We start from the raw sequence: 5,448 nt of genomic DNA on the forward strand, positions 1-5,448 counted from the left end.
AAATAGCGTATCATTTGATGTTCTAGTTTTAAATAAAACACTATGAGTTTGGGAAAAAAGAAAAAATGAAGTTATGAAATTCTTTTATCAAACTCACATGGTGAACTTAACTATTTTTTTAATATTTAATTTATAAAATGAAATATTTTTTTTATAAAAATAATTAAAATTTTGAAACATCAATTTTGTTGTTCTTCAAGTTCATAATTATAAGAATCAAATAATTATATATCATTGACAAAAAAAACTAATTGAAGAATATAAAATTTTTAAATAGTTAATATAAAAAAATTCTTATTATAAATTTAACTATAATACTTAAATTTATGAAAAAACACAAACTTAATTAACTTTATTTTAAAGTTGAAAGTCGAAATTATTCTATTTTTAAAAATTTTATCCAATTTAGTGTCTCAACTCCATAAATGTGTAGATTTTTTGTTTAAACTAAATTTTGTTAAGATTATTTGACGTTTTATATGAATTTCATAATAGCATTTGAATTGTTTATACTATTTGACATATTTTTTTCTACCATATTAGTTAATAATATATGTTTGAAATTTCAAATAAATTTAACAAATTTTGATTAAAGAACTAAATTCAAGCAATTTTAAATTTTAAAGATGAAGAACTAAATTAGTCTAAACTTTTGAAAAAAAAACTAATTCCAAATTTCAAAAAAACAAAAAAAAAACATTTAATCCTTTATTTTAATATAAAAACACAAATAAAGAATAATAATATACCTTTAACTTTGGTTCAAAGATATAAAAGATTCGAATAAAATCAAATATACATAAAACTTTATTAAGATACCCTTATATGGTTGAATAAATTTATTGCATTCGAGTAAGAAAGAGTAATTAATACGAATATTAATTGAGAAGAAAAATAATATTTCATTAAAATGTGAAAATATTATTTAATTTGAAACTTTGTTATATAGATAAAGTCGTACTCATTGTGAAACAAAATAAATATTTATTAGAAATATAAGATAATTTAAATAAATCAGGAATGCTATATAATTATGTTTATCACATTTCAACAATAAATATTTTCCTTAAAATGTTATTGATGGAAGCAGATAACATCTCAATTAATTGGAAACTGTTAATACTGCATCACCAAATAAAAGTTATTGAAGTTTTATTATATTTAAGTTTATAAAAGATTGCCATATACTTTTTATATATAAATAATTTTTTTAATTTTAAGAAATAAATAAATATATGTGTACATCCACATTAAAAATAATATTTTTATATTTGAGTAATTCTTGTAAATTGATCCATGATTCTAATAATATATACATATATATATATATATATATATATATATATATATATATATATATATATATATATATATATATATATATATACACGAATTATCACATTTGATTCTTAGCTAAATGAAAGTTGAATCAATCACATCTTAATGTAAGCAATTTATTTTTGAAGTAATGATTGAATACATGCATATAAAATTGATTGCAAATGTTATGGTTTCTAAATTAAATTAAATTTTCTCAATAGCTTTTATGAGCATTTAAAAGAAAAAAATTTTATTCATCTACAAGAGATTGGCGTGAAGTGTTTTGGTAAGACAAGTTAACTATTAAAAAGTTTATAAACTAGTAGTTTGACAATGCAAGAATTTCTAATTTATAGCTATATGTTACTTTAACTAACTTCTAAGTAATTATTTGCAATTTATCCATTTTTTAATTTTATTTTATTTATAAACACAAATTTCATTTATATAAATAAATATTATATACTTATAATATTATGAAGTATTTTATATCTGTCGATTACTTTATTAACTAGTGAAAACTTTTTTTATGATTATAAAAAATAATAACATTATTATTATTATTGTGATTATTATAATTATAAAAATAATTTTTATAATTATTAAAAGAAATATAAATTTACCTAATACTTTCAATTTTATAAGATAACTTATTAACTCAAATACTTAAAGTTTAATGAAAGTTTAATTATTTTAAAAGTTCAAAAAATATAATTACATAATATGTTTGTGAAAGAAAAACATAGACTTCACTCATGTAATAAAACTTACCTATTTATATATTTTCTTATCATTCTACATTTATAACTCATTTATCCTTATTTCTGGAAACTCTAAATTAATAAGTTTGTTATCATTAAAAACTTATAAATTAAAGGCTTATCCACTATCGGTTAGTTTTATAAACTATTTTTTTTAATTAAATAAGTTTTTTTATCACTAAATTATTATACATTTTTTATTTTTTATTTTTGTCTTTTTTCATAAATTTGGTCTATTTTGTCTTTCTCTTTTTAGAAAGTCACGGATATAGTCATCCATAATCAACGATATTAGTTTTGTTTTTGTCTTTAGATCGATTAGATAGCTCGGTGTGTGTCATTTTCCAAACTCAAATAAGGTCGATAAGATAAGTGGCAAACTTTTTAAGACGTCCCCAATCTGGTAAGATTGACAATGCCCGTGTATTATTTTTCCAGGTCAGCAAGATATCTGAATAGTCCAATAAGGATTAGATAGCCCAATAGGTATATAAATAATTCAGATAGCTCAGGCGAAGGTCTAAAGAGTTCAAAAAAATGTTATCCAAATTATCTGAACTACTAATCGAGTTCTCAATACATTTTATTGAGTCATTTAAACTTCTCATTAAGTTTATCTGAATTCTCAATGCACCTTATCAAACTATCCAAATTTTCTACCGTATTGTTTGAGTTCTCTATTCACCTTATCAAATTGTCGAACTTAACGGAATGTGATATCTCATTCATTATTAAATTATTTTACAAACCTTAAAAATGTGGTATACCTGTTTGTCATATGAGAAAAAAAAACTAAAATCCATAACTTTCTAACAAAAATTGGATATAACATGAAATTTATGGACGAAAGGATATTTAAAAAAAATAACAGTTTCTCTAATGTACTTAAATATATAAATATATATACTGTTTCAGTTTCTTTTTTATTTGTTTTTAAATTACATTATTAGCTTTAATACAGTATTCATTATTAATGTAATGTCTACTATCAGGATAATTTATTTTATCCTTTCATCCCTGTATCATAACAAATATATCTAGAATAATTAGAAAATAAATAACAAATACAGATAGATATAAAAAAGCTTATTATAATATCTATTTGAAATTGTGAAAGTAGCAATCAAACAGACAAAAACATATTACTATAAAATTTGACTTTCAAAAGTAACCGAGGAAGCTTGAACTTAATTAGCTTACAAATAAATGCAAAAAGTTTGTACCCACAATTGACGGTGTAATAGAAGTTTATAACTGAACGCGGTAGTAGCATTAAAGACAAGAAAACGTGTAACATTTATAATGTTCAAAACTCCACGTAGATATGAGGTGGCTACATTGGAATGTGCATGTCTTGCGTGTATCCACCTTGTACTTTTTATCTTGTTCTTTTGAATAAATCCAAATTCCAACCCATGAGAGAGAATTTGGTTATTTATCGTGTCGTAGCATCCATAAAATGCTAACATCCTCAACCAATAACTCTCATTCTACTTCCAATGTTGCAGCTTTTCTTGCAGAACTTTTCATTACAATGGAATCTCGATGTTTTCGATTCTTTCTGCTGTTTCTTTATTATCTTTTCAAAATATATGGATAAACATTCATTTTGAATTTTGATATTTTAAAATATATTAAAAAAATTAATATATCAATATCAATGTATTTTAATGTTGTGGAGGAGAACATCAAAAGGATTTCGACTAGATTATTTATCCTATTATGCTTGTGTTATGCATAATAAGGGATTGAAAAAATAATTAACTTACACTTTAATTACATATACCATATATATCCCTCTTTAAATAGTTTTCGGATTTTAATAAGGGATTAGTAAAAGAATTAATTTACATATATATGTCATAGATTTGTTATTGTTTTCCATGGCATTTTTTTAATGTTGTGAACCGAAAATCATCTATAATTTGAAATAATCAACTTATATATGACTCTATTATTAACTCATTCTCAACTCATTATCCACTTATTATCAACTTACCATTATTTTCTTTTCATTATGGTCACCTATTATTTTTAGTTTTACTGTATAGGATACGTGTAACATTTTATTTAAATAGTATAAACATTATTAAGCAACTTTCACATAATTAATAAAATAAAACTGTCAAATTCAAGAAGTATATAAAATATCATACAGTTATCCAATATAATTATAATTTATTCTATATTTACAACGTCAAAAAGGGCAAAACGTAAATATTTACATCATGTCTCTCAAAATATAGTTATACAAAACTAACTACTGTACTCAAGTTATACATTTGTACCATCGCCTCCTAGAATCGATTCCACATAGACTTCCTCACTCTCTACTCATACCAATCAGATAATCATTGCAAAAGAAATTAAGCATACACAAGAAAACAAACAAGAAACATAAAAAAAGAGTAAGCTAATGTTAAAAGAAACAAACACATAATATCATAGTTAATCATACATCACATTTCATACAAAGTTAAACAAACATCTTAAGCATACCATGGACCTAGACTTGACTATCCGGATTAAAAGTATGAATGTCGAGCTATGGCGGATCATGCACTTGTGGTGACCTTTATTGCTCTACAAAGTCATTTCTAATGAGTTTCATTCTACTACACTCACAAGGTTAGTTCGTTCTACGTCTTAGGCTATAATGGAGCACCTAGACTAGGACCTCCTGCTACTTTCACCATACGCATCACTCCTCTGTAATTGAGAATGAATGACTATTAGAGTGATAGGATAACCTCCAAGAATGAGCTTCCTACATTCATACACAACTTGAAATAACCACTCAGAATTTCTCTTTAGAAACTCTTATTCAATCACACCTTAATAACATTTCATAAAAATATATTAAACATGTCATAAAGGACCAACCAATCTTAAAAGAATGAATCAACAAAGAGAGAATGCCAAAGACATTAGCGTTGAGTAACACATCCTTACCGTTAAGCGCTATTCTTCACATAAATCTGGCGCTTGAGTGCCACCTTAGTGCAACTGAGCGTCAAAGCTCTCGGCTTTCTAGCGCTCAGGCTCCGCTGATTGCTACTAAGCGCCACACGAGAAGAGTGAAGACCTCTAATTTAGCTTGGTTGCTCTCAATACTTATCCAAATGATAAAAATGGCATCCCTAGACACTAAGAATGATTTAAAAACAAGTTTATAACTTAAATTAAATAACATTTTTGCTAATTTGGTTAAGAATCAAGGTTCAATCAACTAACTTACAACTCATACTCATGCATCTCATTTCTCTTGTTTTAAACTAGGTTTTTAACACTTTAATTAGCCAGCTAAGTCCTAATAACCTCTTAATAAACACCAAACCTCATATTTGCTCCTTAGACCAAAAACTAG

The sequence above is a fragment of the Vigna angularis genome, chromosome 8 (assembly GCF_016808095.1).
Source record: "Vigna angularis cultivar LongXiaoDou No.4 chromosome 8, ASM1680809v1, whole genome shotgun sequence".
In the NCBI taxonomy this organism is placed as follows: domain Eukaryota; kingdom Viridiplantae; phylum Streptophyta; class Magnoliopsida; order Fabales; family Fabaceae; genus Vigna; species Vigna angularis.